Below are 18583 nucleotides of genomic sequence, written 5' to 3' on the forward strand. Positions count from 1 at the left end.
AAAATGGCAACTTTAACCAGGCTAACTGCAAGGAAAATCCTGCAGGCTCTGGGGTTCATGGCATCTTGAATCCTACTAATACCATTTGCAAAGCTGCATATGAGGAAACTACAATGGTACCTAAAAAACATATGGTCTCAGCACAGCCACAGCTTGGAAACCATTATACCACTCATTCCATGCCTTCAAAAGGAATTTTTTGTGGTGGGCTCAAGCATGCCAAAGAAGCACAGGTCTTCCTTTCTGTTTACCACAAGCAACTCAAATCATCACAACAGAAGCCTCAGACTACGCCTGGGGAGCACACATGGCAGGTCAGTGTATTCAGGGAAAAATGGTCCCAAAAAGAGATGCACCTACATATCAACCAAAAGGAGATGCTAGCCGTACAAAATGCTCTTTTGACCTTCAAAGACCTACTGCATCCAGGCCAGCTATTAATAAGGACAGACAGCACCACAGTCATGTGGTACATAAACAGGGGGGAACGCATTCATACCCCCTGTGCAGGCAAGCCATGTCCCTGTGGAACACAGCACTGGAATTACAAATTCAACTACAGGCACAATTCTTGCCAGGGAAGGAAAACACACTGGCAGACAACTTAAGCAGAAATATGACAGACCCACACGAATGGAAGTTGCATCCTCAAGTCTTCTCAAAGATAACTCAGGCATGTGGACAGCCAGACATAGATCTATTTGCTACCCACAGAAATTACCAGTTGGAAAAATTCTGCTCAAGGACCTATCATCCACAGGCCTGGAAAGTGGACGCACTCTCAATTGGACAACATTGACAGTCTATGCCTTCCCACCTCTACCTCTACTGGCCAAAGTCCTATTAAAAACCAGAGCAGAGAGGCCACAAATGATTCTCATTGCTCCAAACTGGCCACGACAGCACTGGTATCCTCTCCTAAAGAGCCTGTCACACTCACCACCATGGATCCTTCCTCAAGTTCCTCTTCTGTTGTCCCAGCACAACTACAAGACCCTTCACAGCCAGCTCAGAACTCTAAATCTAGTTGCATGGAGAATACCTTAGTTTACCAACAAACTCTCCTCTCCAAGGAGGTCCATGATGTCATCTTGGAGGCCAGGAGACCCTCTACTAGAAAACCCTACTCCGCCAAATGGAAACGATTTTGCTCTTGGAATCAAGCAAAGGGTCAGAATCCTTGGGTAATAAATATACCTCAGATTTTACAGTACCTAACTGAGATGTTAAACAGTGGCCTCTCCTTCTCTTCCATCAAGATCCACGCTTCAGCCATTTCAGCACAATACAACACGGATCCTCCTTTATTCTCACATCCTCTATTAAGGCAGTTCCTCAGAGGGGCAAAAAATATAAAACCCCCACGGAAACCACCAGCTCCAGCCTGGGACCTCAACTGATTGGAGAAGCTGACACTGCCTCCTTTTGAGCCGGCTTCTTCAGCAGAGCTACAATACTTGTCATGGAAAACAACCTTCCTTCTGGCTATTACCTCAGCACGCAGAGTTTCGGAGCTACAGGCCCTCATGGCTGTGCAACCATTCATCATTTTCCATCAGGACAGGGTTTCCTTACGAACCAACCCTACCTTCATGCCAAAGGTAGTATCCAGTGTGGCTTTGAATCCATCTATTCATTTACCTACCTTTTATCCAAATCCACAGAACAAAGGAGAGAGGCTACTACATTCCTTGGACATTCACAGGCAACTTCGATATTACTTGGACAGAACAAAGTCATTCAGAAAATCTGAGCAGCTCTTTGTGTCCTATGCTACAGGTGCTCAAGGAAAGGCTATTTCCAAACAGACTATTTCAAAATGGATAGCCCACTGCATATGCTTTTGTTATTCATTTCATGGAAAATCAGTGCCTGTATACATCAGATCCCACTCCACCAGGGCTACAGCTCCCTCAGCAGCTTTCCTCAGGGGGGGGTCCCTACCAAGGACATTTTGGAAGCAGCTACTTGGAGTTCAGTGCACACTTTCTCCAAGCACTACCACCTTCCACTATACTCAAAATCTAGAACGGTCTTTGCCACAGCAGTCCTACAGGGCATTCTAGCCCCTCCTAATTCTGCTTAGTACCAGCCACCCTTACTTAGCTTTGGGATTCTACCCAAGTGTGATGACTGCAGCTGTATGCACGATGAACATAGTACAATTTTGTACCTACCATAAAAGTAGATGTTCGACTGCGCATACAGCTGCAGTCCAGGTTACCCTCCCTCCATCCCATCTTAGGACAGGGCTTATGAGAAACACCTTTAACATACAACCTATTTTGGGTATTCCTTTATGGTGTATTTGCTTGCAACTACTGTTTTGATTTTTGTACTTTTGTATGTTTGCATGACATCATGTTTTGCCTTCCTTTCTGGGGGCACCTGACATCTGGGGCAAGAAAAACTGAAGAAAATGGCGTCGGCTGCCTCTTTTATACCCCTGCCGCACTGACGTCAGGGAAGAAGCGATGACAACCGACGCCGGACCTAGACTTTGGAATTCGGCCAACCGAGGACCTGCCTGACGGCAGGATAACCCAAGTGTGATGACTGCAGCTGTATGCGCACTCGAACATCTACATTTATGGTAGGTACAAAACTGTACTTTTATGTGGTTGGTAGGGTTCAGAGAACTGCAAGTGGACCAGTCTATGTTAAAGTCACTTAGTACAATGGTCTCCTGGGGTAGTTGGGTAGAGAGGTGACTGAGTAGGTTTTCAAGAGTATTGGTATTATTACCTGGCGGTAGATACATGCAAATTAGATAGATATATTTGGGAGTTTGGATTTCAGATTTGGTGTCTAATGATGGAAGCACATCAACATGGGAAATTTGGAGGTTAGATTTATAGAGAATGGCTATAACTCCACCTTTTTTGATTTTACGGTCATTTCTAAGGATGTTATAGCCAGGAGGGGTAATTTCCTGGTCTAGAGTAGATGGTTTTAGCCAAGTTTCTGTAAGACATAGAATGTCAAATGAGTGTACATCAAGGAGTGCATGCAGGTGGGGAATTTTATTGTTAATACTTCTAAAGTTAAGGTGAGTTATCAAGAGGGAGTTGGAAGGTTTAGTTAATGTAGAAACTATAGGCACTGTTAAATTGGATGGGTTATTGGTATAGTTAGGATTGGGGCCAGGGTTTGGTTGAATATCACCATCTAGGAGGAGATGTTGCTGGGGATATTGTAGAGATTTAAGGAGTTTATAGAGGTTATTGAAAGTCTTTTTGGTAGAGAAGTATGTAATGTGGGTTACTCTATGAAATTTTGGTAGTATATAGTTGGAGTTACAGGTTATGTTACTGTGGTTAAGGGAGAAGATAAAAGAAGATGGTAAAGTTTGTCGGATGTTATGGTTATGTTCAGGTAGAGAAAGATATTCAAAGGAGGTGAATGAGTAAGGTATGGTCAGACAGGATATTGTGGTAATTAAGAATAGTATGTTTGTGAAAATATTTTTATTTGTTGGGGCCATGGTAAAAAGTAGATGTAAGTAGGGAGTATTTTATGTTAGTAGGTGTTGTAAAAAGAAGAAGAGTGTGTTAGAAGAGATTGATCAGGGTATAAAATAAGCAGGTAAGAAATGAGGAGTTTTAGAGAAGAGGCAGGATAGGGAAGTAAATTAGTGTAGTGGATGGTTAGAAAGGAGAAGGGGTGGTTTGAAAGAGAGTTCATTAGTACTAATTAGGAGAGAGAGCTATGGGAGTGGCCTGGTGATAATGAGGTATGTGATAGGATGAGATAGAAGGGTGGGAGTGGTCAGTGAGGTATAAGTGTAAGACCACTGGGGGTGGGTGGGAATTGGGGGTAGGATAGGGGAGCGGAGTGAGCACGCAGGGTAGGTACAGAGCTACTTTTGGTTCTGCAGTTGTCCGGAATATCCTTCCTTAACGCCACCCAGATCTATGTAGCTGAGTACTCTGTCCCACAGGTTTGATGAAGACAGGACAGACATCATCAGATAAAGAAGTTATGTGCTCACCATAATGTTCCATCTGTGTTGTCTGCTTCAGTCTTCATCTACCTTCCCCCCTCTTTCCTCCTTCCTTATCTTTGAAGAACCTGACGAATTATACTGGGAACCTTTGTTCCTCTGTTGAGCTACTGAGCAATTTTATGCTCTGTTGCCTGTTGGAATGTAATTTGTTATTTATGAAAATATTGCAGCAATCTCGATCTGAGGTATCTGAAAGGAGCTAGGCAGTATGGGTAGGGTGGGAGGAGCTCTAGCTTTGGATCCTAAGCTTGCTGATGCCCCGTGTCGGGTCCAAGCTAGGAACTGAGACCTCATAGGGCTGATGAAGACTGAAGCAGACAACACAGATAGAATGTTATGGTAAGTGCATAACTTCTTTTTTTCTCAGGCTTCAAGAACTCGTTTGCCCAAGTTCATCATAGATCCCGTATCTCCACGGCTCCACTCCCGTCTTATGTAGATGCAGAGAAAGTACTCCAGACCTCGGTCGATCACCTTATCCATCAGGTCCTCCGGGTGTCTCTGTGAAGCAGAAGTGGATAGGGCAATGAGGAAGTTTCTCAGAACTCAGATTCAGATGGGGCTTATTCCATCTCTGTTTCCCATCGGATCTGTGAGTCTTCCGTTCTCATGTGCTATTGCATCTCCTTCTCCAACTTGTCCCTCAGTTTTGAAGCCCCAGTGTCCAAGAACCATCAGAGTACTGGTGTCAGAGCTGAAGAGACTTGTGTCTTCCATTCTGACTGTATCCCTGACCAAATCTGCTCCCACTTTTCGGATTGGGATGAATCTCTGAGCCGAAGCATTGGATCTGTGGGGCTGGGATAAACTCCAATGTTGTTGAAGCTTTTTTTGACCCTTGGAGCTTTGGTGTTAGCTGGGGTTTGGCTCCCAACTCACAGCATGGATTCTGCCAGAGTCGTGGCTTTCCTGCCTCGGAAACCTTGACCCTGATGCAGCTGGAAATGGCTTCCCCCAGGTACATTGAACTTCAAGGTTGTGGAGAGGGTTTACTCTCATTTAACTCATTACAGCTGAGTGACATCTCCAGACGTTTCTGCAGTTACATCCTGCTGTGCCTCTAAGTGTCAGATATTGCCTGTACATATTTGCATTAATATTTACTAAACCATGCTACATACAAGGTATCAGAATATTTTATCTTAAGCATACGTAAGTTAGTATTGGTTAGAACTGTAAGGTGGTAACTTCATTTTTTTAAAGGCTGAAGCTGCACCCATTGGGAGTTAAAGGTATACACTCAAAAGAGCTCTACTGGATGGAATGAGCTAAGAGACCCATTCTCTCATTCTTCTTCTTCTGATACTACACCCTATCTCCCTTTGGTTCAGAGTACTGATCTTATCAGACCTACTCCACAGAGACAGCCAGTACCAAGTAGCATCCAGATGGTTCCAATAGAGGAACTACTCCCCTCTTCAGAGACCTCTCTAGAGCATCCCACTGAAGAGTTTCCCTGGAACAGATTGTGCAAAAGGAGGCACACAGATTCCCCTATGCAATTCCTCACAAAAAAAATGACTATGACAGTGGGGAGGGTCCCCCAGATCACTGCCTGATAACGTCTCCTTTGGAGGTATTTTGGAAATCCTCAAGCAGAAAGGAGGTTGATCCTGAGATAGCCCATCCCCTGAGGACTCAGTATTTTTGGAGGCTTTTGGTTCTGGCCCGTCTGTCTTGGGTGACTCCCCCTACCAATGAGCTTATTGACCTAGTCTCTTGCTGGGTATGGAAGGAGCCTGATACTGTTCCTTTGTTGACCGGACAGAATTTTAGTGCCTCCAAAAGACCACATTGGAGCAAAGGTGTCCTTGTTGATGTGATGGTTGCGGTGGCAGCCACCGAGGAGGAGTTCACTGAACAGAACTCTTCTGCCCATCTCCCAACAGAGAGTCTAGAGCATTGGTCAGATTTGGAAAGTGCATATTTGTATCAGTGACCTTTGTCTTGAGGTTACTGAACTATATGGCACAGTTTACTAGACTACAGAATTATTAGACTAAGGAACTTTAAAAGTCTGTCTGAGTCCATGTCTCCAAAGGATTATAATACATCTTTCTTGCAGCTAGCCACTCTTTTGTCTATATCAAATGCGTCCATGAGGCAGATTTCTTATGCTGCAGAAGGTACTTCACAGGATGCTGGTTCAGGCATTGCTGTAAGGAAACATGCCTGCATGCGGCTATGCAACTTTGCAGAGCCCTTCAAATCTTCTTTGATTGATGCTCCCTTTGATGAAACTTCCTTGCTTGGCCCCTCTGTGAAAGAAACACTTTCCCGCAGTGAACAAGAAGAAAAGACCCTGTCTGTCATAGGGCTTCCCTTTTCTACCATTCAATGATCCTTTTCAACAAATCAAAGTGGAGGCAAGAGAATGTGGGTCTGCAAATCCCAGGGATCTTTCCAGGATTCGCATGGAGATAACTCCTTTAGAGGCAAAGGAGGGACTTCCAGTGAAAGACATCAGCCTTTTGTGGCAGGGCATGTCCACAAAATCTGGGTTTCCGAGATTCCTTTCTGGATAGGCCTTTTCAGTGCTCCTAAAGTGCTGCCTGACTGCTCGCCTCTGGAAGTAGTCTGAAGATGTTTGTACTTGCACCCAGATGGCTGGGCTACTATAACAAAAGATTCTTGGGTGCTAAAAATAATATCCAGAGGTAATTTATTTCATTTTTCCACACACCATCTCCCAAAAAAAAACAAGCTTCCCAATGTTCCACCCAGTCAGAAAGAAGCTGTAGCTCAAGAAATTCAGAAGCTGTTAGACGAGAGTCCAAGGTCCCACCCTACCAGAGAGGATTCAGAACTTACTCAAGGTTCTTTTTAGTGCCAAAAATGACAAGGCATCTGAGATCGATATTGGCTCTAAGCAACCTGAACCAATATGTGAAGACATCAGTCCCAAATAGTCATAGTGCAGTCCACCCTACCTGTTTGGGCACATCTAATCATCCTTGTGTAAATCAATCTTCAGGATGTATACTATCATATAAAAATAGACGTGATCCTGAAGTCACTTGTGCTTTCAGCTGGGAGACAGTTATTACCAATTCAGAGTACTGCCCTTTGGACTCACTACAGCCCCCAGAATGTTTAACAAATGTATGGCAATGGTAGCAGCTCACTTGAGACTGCAAGGATTCCAGGTATTTCTTTAGACCTTGCAATTAACTGCAGAAATCAAAGCTTCTGCCCATTCAGAATTCATTGGTGGTAGCTGAATACTACGTCAGGCTGCCCCTCTACCGCCAAATTGTGTGTCCACTCTCAAGTCCCAGGTTCAACAAGTCTTTTCTCATCCTGCTACTCCTGCCAGGTTAGTTCTGCAGGTTCTGGGGTCCACGACAACATCTGTAGTTTTATTCCTCTTAGCACATTACTATATGTGTATTCTGCAATGGACTCTGTTAAGTGGTCTATTCTTCGACATCCTCTTTCTTATCCTGTCAAACTCACTTGGGTATATAGAGACCATCTTCAATGGTGGATCCATGTCAACGAGACTATCATGAGTTGCCCCTTTGGTCTGTCTCCACCCGTGGTTACAGTTAACTACAAATGCCTCCCAGTTGGGCTGGTGGATATTTTTTTGGGAAGGATGGTCCAATATATGTGGTTTCCTGAAGAGACCAGTTTGCACATCAGTGTCTTAAGAGATGAAAGCAGTCCTCCTAGCATTGTAGGCCTTTCAAAATGTTCTTCTAAGGACCATTGCAATTCAGACAGACAACATGTCTGCAGTCTGGTATATCAACAAACAAGGTGGAACTCAATCTTACCTCCTATGTCGAGAAACTGTGTGTGTGTGTGTGTGTGTGTGTGTGTGTGTGTGTGTGTGTGTGTGTGTGTGTGTGTGTGTGGCAATGGACGATCTCCAACCACTTTCAAGTGGCATCGCACATCCCGGGGAAATCCAACGTACTAGCGTACTAATTCCGCAGGTCCATTTTGATGCCTCACGAGTGGTATCTCAATCAGTCGGTGGCAACCGAGATTTTCTGTAGTTGGGGTCAACCTTGCTGTGACCTCTTTGCCTCTCCTCATAATATTTTACCGTGATCCCTCCCTCAAGGGGAAGTCACCAAGAGATGCTCTAGTCCACGTTTGACCCTCAGGTCTCCTCTACTCTTAGCCCTCAGTACCCCTAATTTCAAAATTCTTATAGAAAGCCATCCAGTTGAAGAGTTCGGCTATCCTCATTGTCCCATTCTCAGCTTGCCATCTGTGGTTGCCTTTCCTTTGGTCTCACCTTCTTTATCTTCCCATGATACTGGACCCCAGTCAGATCACCTTTCACATCCCTCGGGGATAAAACATCCCAGTATTCCAGCCCTCAAGTTAACTGCATGGTTTCTCCAATTCTGTTGATAGCTGTACAGCTGAGGCTCTTAACTGGTTCATAATATTATTTTGTCATCCCAGAAAAATTCCACTAAGAGGATTTACAAGAGTAAATAGAAAAGATTATTAATTTGGGTCTTGAAAAATGACATTGATGTCTTTACTGCTCCTATTTTTCTAATTTGAGTTTTTAGCTTCTCTTTTTAAAGAAGATGCTAGTTTTTCTACTGTCAAAGTGCAGTTGGCAGCCATATCTAACTTTAAGTCCAGGAGAAAATGCTTCTTCCCTGGTTGCTTCCAAAATATGTAAGGCCCTCCTGATGGGTACTTTCCTGCTCAGACTTCCAGTGAAAGACCCATCACCACTCTGGCACCTGACAGTAGTACTGCAAGGCTCAACTCAACAACCCTTTGAACCTTCAGCAAAAACTGACCTAAAATTCCTCTGTTGGAAAACTGCCTTCTAAGTTGCCATTACTACTGCTAAAAGGATTTCTGAACTCCAGGCTTTTTCATCAAAAGACTCTCAGCTTGTTTTTTTATAAAGAAGGGATTACCTTACGTACCGATCCTTCGTTCCTACCCAAAGGGGCTTCTGGATCAAATATAATTCAAACCATTCACCTACCAGTCATCTTTCCAAAATTTTCAGACAAAGGAGGATGCTGCATCTTTTGGATATGCATCGACAGTTACATTTCTACTTATGTAGAGCTAAAGAATTCAGAAAAACAGACCATTTGTCTGTTTCTCTTTCACCAAGCCAGCTGGGCCGCCCAATTTCTAGAGTTACTTTGGTCAAATGGATAACTAATTGCATTTCCTAGATTTATTCTCAGCAAGGTCTTTCCTTACTAAGACCACCTAATGCCCATTCAATTAGATCCATGGCTACCTCATCTGCCTTCTAGTCTACTGATTCCATTGATATTTGTGCAGCAGCCACATGGTCTAATGCTTATACTTTTGTTACTCATTACAAATTGGACTTAATTTCCAGAAGCAGAGCTGCCTTTGGTTCAGCAGTTCTCCAGAATATCCTTCCATGAGGGCCACCCACAATTTACATAGTTGGGGACAAGTTTGTGTTCAGCTATCGAAAACACAAACCCTTCATTGGCTAAATATCATGTGTAAAACACTGATACGGAACATTAACAAACACTTGTAACTTCGAAAGTAAATTCATAGAATGTCCATAGTTGGCCAGCATTGCGAACACAACCAGCCAAGGTGGGAGGCTGTGCCTCCACCCCCCCCCCCCAACTATATATACCAACTCCAAGATCGCAGTACCTTGGGGAAAAGAGCAAATTTAAAAGGTTTCTTTCTCTTATGTTATGCATTGCCTTACTTCCTGGTTGTTGGCCAACTATGGCCATTTGATTAATTTATTCTCGAAGTTACACATGTTTGGTAATGTACCATATCAATGTTTTACTTACAATATTTAGCCGTTCGTGGGCTCATAAACCTAGAAAATCTATTGGACAGAATCTCTATAGCTATCTTTCCACTCTGTCATGGAACAAACTCCCTCTGACCCTCGGAAACATTTCCCATGTCCATGAATTCAAGAAAACTCTTAAAACTTACCTAACCAACACCTGGTTTTGAGTCTGCAATCACCCCACCTGCACCCTTCTCTCTCTCCCACATTACTGTCTTTCCTCTCCTTACTCCCCTTTCCTGTTCCTCCCTTACATTCTTTATCTCTCTAACGCTAACCACCTAACAAATTAGCAGTCACCTACTTCTAATCATTCCCATCACTTCCTAAGTATCCCACCTGCAGCTGCCTCATAATTATCACTCTGACACACTGTTGCTGCAAAACATAAGCATTTGAAAAGCACAGTTCTCCATGGAGGACTATCCGTATGGTATTTTCTTTTTGCTAGCTTATTGTCACTACCTGCCTCACAATAAATATCTTACACTAAATGTATTTCTTACAGATTTTTTAACTTGTACCCAAAAGAACAGCTGCTCATTTAATCTGTTTATTTTTTGTCCTCTACTACAATCCTGTAATTTTTATTGTATTGCTATTGTATATTAAGTCAGTTTCTGTAATTTTTGCTTAATTGTACTGTGGAGCTTTTCTCCCCGGGCCTCTGCTGACAAAGGGCACTAGCCCAATCAGACTATCCCAGTCGATAAATGGCAAATAAAGAAATAAATTAATACATTTTTTCGATAGCCAAACATAGACCTGCTGTGGACTGTGTCCCATACATTGAAGAAGAATGAAAAGGAGAACATCAGACATTAAAGTTACGTACTCACCATAAGTAGGAAGTTTGAAATGAGAACATCAGGCATTAAAGTTACGTACTCACCATGACTAGGAAGTTTGAAATGAGAACATCAGACATTAAAGTTACGTACTCACCATGACTAGGAAGTTTGAAATGAGAACATCAGACATTAAAGTTACATACTCACCATGACTAGGAAGTTTGAAATGAGAACATCAGTCATTAAAGTTACGTACTCACCATGACTAGGAAGTTTGAAATGAGAACATCAGACATTAAAGTTACGTACTCACCATAACTAGGAAGTTTGAAATGAGAACATCAGACATTAAAGTTACGTACTCACCATAACTAGGAGGTTTGAAATGAGAACATCAGACATTAAAGTTACGTACTCACCATGACTAGGAAGTTTGAAATGAGAACATCAGACATTAAAGTTACGTACTCACCATGACTAGGAAGTTTGCTTAAACTCTGAACTTTGGCCAGCTAAGACCTACATGCAATCAGCTGGACGTATAAGTGAATTTAAGTAAATCTTTATCTGCACTTTTTTCAAATAATACAGCATTTAAATTGATTTATTTGTGTTGCATTGAATACTATCTAGCTGGAAGTTGTGGCTCTGTTTTTCTGTTAATGCTTCTTAGAATTCCTGAATAGTGATAAGTGGGAGTAGCTCACTTGATTGATATTCGGTTTCTGCCTTATATAAGTGATACATTTTGAATTATTTTCTGCTTGAACTCTGAGCTTTGGCCAGCTAAGACCTACATGCAATCAACTGGACGTATAAGTGAATTTAAGTAAATCTTTATCTGCACTTTTTTCAAATACAACATTTAAATTGATTTATTTGTGTTACACTGAATACTAACTAGTTGGAAGTTGTGGCTCTGTTTTTTCGGTTAGTTCTCCACCCACCCCCTCTGCTTTTGTTTTGGTGTTAATCTTGGTGGCTTTGAAACTGCCCTCCCCTGTTGTAAATTTGCATTTGGATACTCCTCCTGGGCCCATCTCATTTGCTCACTCGAAAAAAGTGCAATTTTTTTTTTTTTATCTGCTTTTACCGTATTTGTGTTTCTTCCTACTTTATTTTGCTTTTGCGTCATCTTAAAGGTACTCAATTGTATTTATTACTGCTTGGTAGTAACCTGATTAAAGTGCGACTATCATTCTAAGCCTTTTGGTTTAAGCACTTGGGCTTCAGACCAGTTGTTTTTCATTAAGAAGGTTTGTGGTCTGCACTGTTGTGGCAGGACAGGTAGCTTAAATCCTTCTAAGTTGGGAACTGCTGATTGATGGCTTAGTGTCTGTTATTCTAAAAGTGTATTAGTTCTGGTTTAAGCATACTGGGTTTAAGCACTTGGGCTTCAGGCCAGTTATTTTACATTAACAAGGTTCGTGGTCTGCACTCATGTGGGAGGAGAGGCTGCACTCTGCCCTTCTGAGCTGGGAATTTCTGGTTAATGGCTTATTTGCATATTTGAACCGTTTCTTACTGAAATTGGTGTGCCTTGTTTGCTGTATCATAGACTAGATCCAGGTCTGCTGAATCTAGCTGTGTTTGTATAACTTGAGCACTAATCCAGGCCTTCTTTTTGGAGAAGTTTCCCCTGCACCCCAGTGGCAGGAGTGTACAGTTAGAACTTGTCCAGTTGAAGACTACAGGAACAAGGCTCAATTTTGAGTTTTTTTTACTGGTTAATTGGGTAGTTTGTTTAAAAGCCTTTTCTGATTGCTTGTAGTCATCTAAAGCTGTTTTGAGTGTATTTTTTACTGTTTGTAGTCATTTAAAGCTGTTTTAAGTGTATTTTTTTTTTACTGTTTTTGCCTTATCTTTTAAAAAAAATGTCATTGTTTCCCACCTTTCTAAGCTAGTATAGTCCAGTTTTCAGGCAAGTGCTGAATTCAGGGCTGTGTTACAATTTTCTGAGTTGCCCATACCTGACTTGGATAGAGGGAGGTTTCTCTGTTCACCTGTGAGAGAGGGAGCTTTGAGCAGCCATCTGTCCCTGGAGGAGTGGTTCCAGCCCAGAAGTTAGTAGTTTATAGGCTGTTCTGGGCTAATTTCTATCTCTCTCATTTCCCTGCTGTGAAAACCGCGTTTGCACGGTTTTGCATGTCCGGGCCGCACCAGTTAGCTAGGGCTAAATTTATCCCGTCTCCACCAAGTCTTCTCTCCAGTTTTTCCCTTGAAAGTAGTTAACTCTCAACCTAAGCACTGAAAAAGCATCCTACAGTCTAGCACTTGCTCAGACCTAATAGCAAGCACTAATATACCCCGACACTTGATTGCCCAGCAGGGCAAGGCTCATTATTCACCCCTCACCAACCAAGCTACTAAGCAGCTCACCCTACTATTCAGGCATGACTAAAGGGCAATTTCAGGTATACTCTCCAGTCCAGCTGGTGAACCTGGGTATCCTGAGACAATGTTACAACTGCCTCATGTTCATATGTTCATAGGTTCATAGGTTAGTACTAGGCTAACTGCCCTTGCAAGCCATTTTATAAGCCTAACCAATTATCCCTTGTGAGACTCAAACCCTGCACCTTGTGTTTGTAAGGCAAACACCTTAACCATTAGGCCACCCTCCCAATCCCCAATGTACACAGACAACTCTCTCCTCCTACCACAAAACATTAACATATGCAAGAGATGCAATTATATAGCTAAATTGGAGGCTAAGCTCTCTCCACCCAAGACTGGAACAGGCAGTCATGAGGAGAAGGTTAACACTTGCACCACACCTCCAGCCTCACATAGACATACTAAACCCGCACTGGCAAAAAATACACATAAATACACAAAATCATACCCGGAGGCTCTAAATAAAAACTTGCAAAAGCATCACAGACCTCCAAAGCAGACACCCAAAAAACCTGCACCTCCGGTCACAAACCAGGCAACACACACAACACAAAATCGGTGTGCCACACAATCACAGCCTTTAAGGCAAAATAACATACTAGTAATAGGCGACTCTATAGTGGGGCACACTGACGTCCCACTCACTAGGCTAGACAAGGAGAAGGTTATTGTTAGTTGGCTGTCAGGAGCCAGAATCCACCACATAACACAAGCTGTCAGGTCACTCCAGAACAAGTACAAATATGACTCATTGTTCATGTTGGTGTGAATGACCTGAGACGTACCTCCCCGAATTACATGAAAAGAGACATGGAAGAGCTCTCTGATCATGTAGCCCAGGCGGGTATGACCCTGACCCTGAATAGCATCCTGCCCTCACCAAGAATGATACCACAGTATAAATAAAAAATGATCAATTTCAACAATTGGCTAAGCTTCGGGTGTCATTCAAAGGGGATCCAGTGTCTGTCAGCCTGGGACGACATGCTTGACAAGCCTCATTGCTTCACAAGAGACTGCTTGCATGTGTCATCCCTAGGCTTTCAAATACTGGCCAAGGCTCTTGCTGCCCCCATAGTTACTTTTTTAGGCAAGGCTCAAAAGTCAAACCTACCTCCGTAAACAGCACAAATAAAAAAATGAGGGTTATGCTACTCAACGCCAGGAGTTTAAATCTCACAATGCACGCGCTCGAAGCACTCCTCGGTATGGAGAACGTCGACATCTGTGCAGTAACTGAAACCTGGTTCAAGGCTGCACAGAGCAACCCAGCACTACCGGGCGACAAGTCATACCACACATTTTGGCCACAGAACATGGACCAAAACACAAAAGGAGGGGGTGTAGCCATATTCATCAAGGATACCTACACCTCCAGGTTAGTGGTGCAGCATGATACTTCCGAGATCATCCATGTGCAACTAACATCAGGCAAATCTGCAATGCAAATTGTAGCCTGCTACAGATCACCCTCCATGACCCAGGACCACCACTCCACCTTTCTGGAGACACTAGAAAACATGAAGGTCCTACCAAACACCCTGATACTGGGCGATTTCAATTACCCTACCGTTAAATGGGAAAACTTCTCAAGTACAAATTCCCAGATCCAGCACTACCTGGAATTTATCATCTCAAATTCCCTAGATCAGCTGGTAAACTCCCCTACCAGAGGTGAAAACATATTGGACCTGGTCATCACCAACATGGGCGACAGGTGTTCCACACTGGAGGTCAACCCCTCACTGGTTAGATCAGACCATAAACTAATCACTCTGGATGTCCACACCACACCACCACCTCCAACCAAGGAAACCACAGTGAAAAACATTTCTATAGCAAACTTCACCTTACTTAAGACAGAGGTGGTAAGTTTCACAGCCCCCACACTAAAGGATAACGGTGTCCAAGATGCAGGAACCTTTACAAATGCTCTCTATGAGCACCTACAAGGATGCATGGATCGTGCCATCCCTAGCAAAACCAAGACTCACTCCCCTAAGAGAAGGAAACCAGTCTGGTGGACCCCTGCCATAAGCAGGCTATACAATAGAAGGAAGGAAACTAGTTCAGAAAAAAAAGCAAATCCCAAGAAGGAAAGACATCCCTGATCAGTATCGGTAAGAAACTGAGGTCCTTCATAAAATCCTCCTAGGCTAACTTCGAAAGAAAAATAGCCAAGGATTCGAAAGATAACTACAAAGCCTTCTTTAGCTATGTCAAGAATCTAAGTGGCAGCTCGCAGATATGCTCTGAGCTGGTGCAAAATAGCACAAAATATACTGAACCCACTGATATTGCCAACATCTTGGCAGATAGATTCAGTGCAAACTTCACCCCCCCTCCCCTCTCATCCCCAAAAGGGCCCACAACAGTACTGGAAAAGTGTAGTGTCCCGGAAATCACAGACACACAGGTGAAAGCCCTTTCAAAAGCCAAAAGCACTGCGTCAATGGGGCCAGATGGTGTCCCAGGCTGCGTCTTGCACAAACTACAGAACGAACTAACCCCCCACATAAACACACTGTTCATCCTCAGCCTCTCCACAGGCTATGTGCCCATAGAATGGCACACAGCAATGGTTATTCCGCTCCACAAAGGAGGGGCCACAACTTACCATGGTAACTATCGCCCCATAAGCCTGACTAGCCTGGTCTGCAAGGCTATGGAGCGCATCATGGAGCTCATTAGCAAAGACACTGGGAACCTCCAAACACTTGACCCGACCCAGTTCGGCTTTGTTAAGGGCAGATCATGCCTACTAAACCTGGTTGACTTCTTCGAGACAGTCACCAAGGCCATAGATGAGGGGAAGGTGGTTCACACAGCCTACCTTGACCTTGCCAAGGCTTTTGACACCATTCCCCACTCGGGAATTATAGAAAAACTCACCAGCCTGAACATAAACCCCTATGTCACGAGATGGGTTGCCAACTGGTTTACAGACAGAACTCACACGGTAGGAATAGCAGGCTCCATGTCTGACTCTAAACCAGTCACAAGTGGTGTGTCGCACAAGGCTCGGTCCTGGGACCCCTACTTTTCGGCATATATTTCTCAGATGTACAGGCAAACACAGGAGGACTATGGCTAACCCAGTTCGCAAATGATTGCAAACTGGGAGACATAATTGACTCTCTGGCTGACAGGGACATTCTCTAAAAGGGCCTTACTGAGACCGGACACCGGGTGTCAAAGTCATGGTCTCAAGCTAAATGTTAAAAAATGTGTAGTCATCCTGTTTGGGAAAAACAAAACACCCATGAATTACCACATAGGTGGCAGCCCCCATAATACAGAAGAAGTAATAAGAGATCTGGGGACCCAGGTAGATAGTAATCTCTCCTTTGACAATCATATTGCCAAAGTAATTAGGAAATCCTTCTATGTAGGCCATCTAATTACTAAAGGGTTCACAACTATAAATAGAGGTTATAGTGCCCCTCTACTCATCAGACCCATCATAGAGTACAATGCCCCATTTGGGATGTACTTCACAAGACACTTCCAACAGCTGGAGGACCACAAAAGTACCTCACCAAGAGGATTACTGGCCTCAAAATTATGTCCTATGCAGCCCGACTGGAAAAACTCCAGCTATACTCTGTCGCGTATCGCTTACTCAGAGGTGATCTCTGCCTGACTTACAAAGCCATGTCCAACTCAGAATTGATGGACATGGTCCACTTAAAGAAATCCAAGTCAGCACGAGCCACTCGCTCTAGTGAGCTAAACCTCGCCACAACAATAAATAGAACATGATGGAGTGATAGATTCCTGTCCGAGAGAAACAAAATTCCTAACTACATTAGGCAGAGCACCTCACTAACACTCTTCAAGAGAAACCTTGACGAGAGGATGGGTAACAGAAAATACACCCCTGGGATCACTTCATTGGCTCTTCTTGACAGAGGCTCAGTTAATTAATCAATGGAGTGGCGAAAGCTGACACACTCTGGCTAGGCTTATAAACGCCCTCGGGCAGATAGCCTAGTACCTACCTATGAACCTATGAAATGAGAACATCAGACATTAAAGTTACGTACTCACCATGACTAGGAAGTTTGAAATGAGAACATCAGACATTAAAGTTACGTACTCACCATAACTAGGAAGTTTGAAATGAGAACATCAGACATTAAAGTTACGTACTCACCATAAGTAGGAAGTTTGAAATGAGAACATCAGGCAATAAAGTTACGTACTCACCATAACTAGGAAGTTTGAAATGAGAACATCAGACATTAAAGTTACGTACTCACCATGACTAGGAAGTTTGAAATGAGAACATCAGACATTAAAGTTACGTACTCACCATGACTAGGAAGTTTGAAATGAGAACATCAGACATTAAAGTTACGTACTCACCATGACTAGGAAGTTTGAAATGAGAACATCAGACATTAAAGTTATATACTCACCATGACTAGGAAGTTTGAAATGAGAACATCAGTCATTAAAGTTACGTACTCACCATGACTAGGAAGTTTGAAATGAGAACATCAGACATTAAAGTTACGTACTCACCATAACTAGGAAGTTTGAAATGAGAACATCAGACATTAAAGTTACGTACTCACCATAACTAGGAAGTTTGAAATGAGAACATCAGACATTAAAGTTACGTACTCACCATAACTAGGAGGTTTGAAATGAGAACATCAGACATTAAAGTTACGTACTCACCATAACTAGGAGGTTTGAAATGAGAACATCAGACATTAAAGTTACGTACTCACCATAACTAGGAAGTTTGAAATGAGAACATCAGACATTAAAGTTACGTACTCACCATGACTAGGAAGTTTGAAATGAGAACATCAGACATTAAAGTTACGTACTCACCATGACTAGGAAGTTTGAAATGAGAACATCAGACATTAAAGTTACGTACTCACCATAACTAGGCATCTGTGTTGTCCATTTTCATTTTTCCTCAACTCCCTTCCCTCTTCCTGTCATCTTCTTGAATGACCTGATGCATTATATTTTTGGGAACCTATAGTTCTGGGTTTGAGTCCTTCTCTAGCTACTATTCTACACTAAACTCATTGTGGTAGCTAACTCAATTTGAGGGTTTGGGGATGGACTGAGGCATTTTGGGTAGAGGGAGGAGCTCGAGAGTTGGATCCAAAGTGTGTAGAATACATTAGAGTCTGATCCGAGGATCAGATCCGTAACCCATATGTTGAGGATAAGTGAGAATGGACAACAGAGAGTGCCTAGTTATGGTGAGTAGGTAACTTTAATTTTTCTCTCCTTGAACTGTCTTCCAGTTAATTTAGCTTCTTAAGAAATTCTTCTTTCACTTCTTTGAGATGCTATTTTTTCTTTTATATTAGTCCCTTTCTTCACGGAGCCTTGATATATCGTGTGAGCTTTGACAGGGTTTCTTCCCATCTTCTGTTAATTGCCCTAATGAAATGCTACAGGACAGCACTGAGTTTGAAGACTTCTTTGTATATTTTATTACTTTTCTGATGCTTGGCATTGGGATACATCTTGCAGGTATTATTTTGTATTAACTTGCACCATGGATCCTTTCCTTATAAACTTTTTTTTCTCTATGATGCTACTTTTTTTTGTGTTTCTCCTTTT

General features: G+C 42.8%; 1 protein-coding gene across 1 annotated transcript in view; it reads left to right on the plus strand.

Annotated features, from left to right (window-relative positions):
* The window catches only part of KNTC1 (kinetochore associated 1), a 3090908-nt gene that overhangs the window by 1316157 nt on the left and 1756168 nt on the right, over positions 1-18583 (plus strand). The window lies entirely within an intron of this gene.

The sequence above is a fragment of the Protopterus annectens genome, chromosome 4.part0, assembly GCF_019279795.1.
Source record: "Protopterus annectens isolate FY-2018-M chromosome 4.part0, PAN1.0, whole genome shotgun sequence".
NCBI classification, from domain to species: domain Eukaryota; kingdom Metazoa; phylum Chordata; order Ceratodontiformes; family Protopteridae; genus Protopterus; species Protopterus annectens.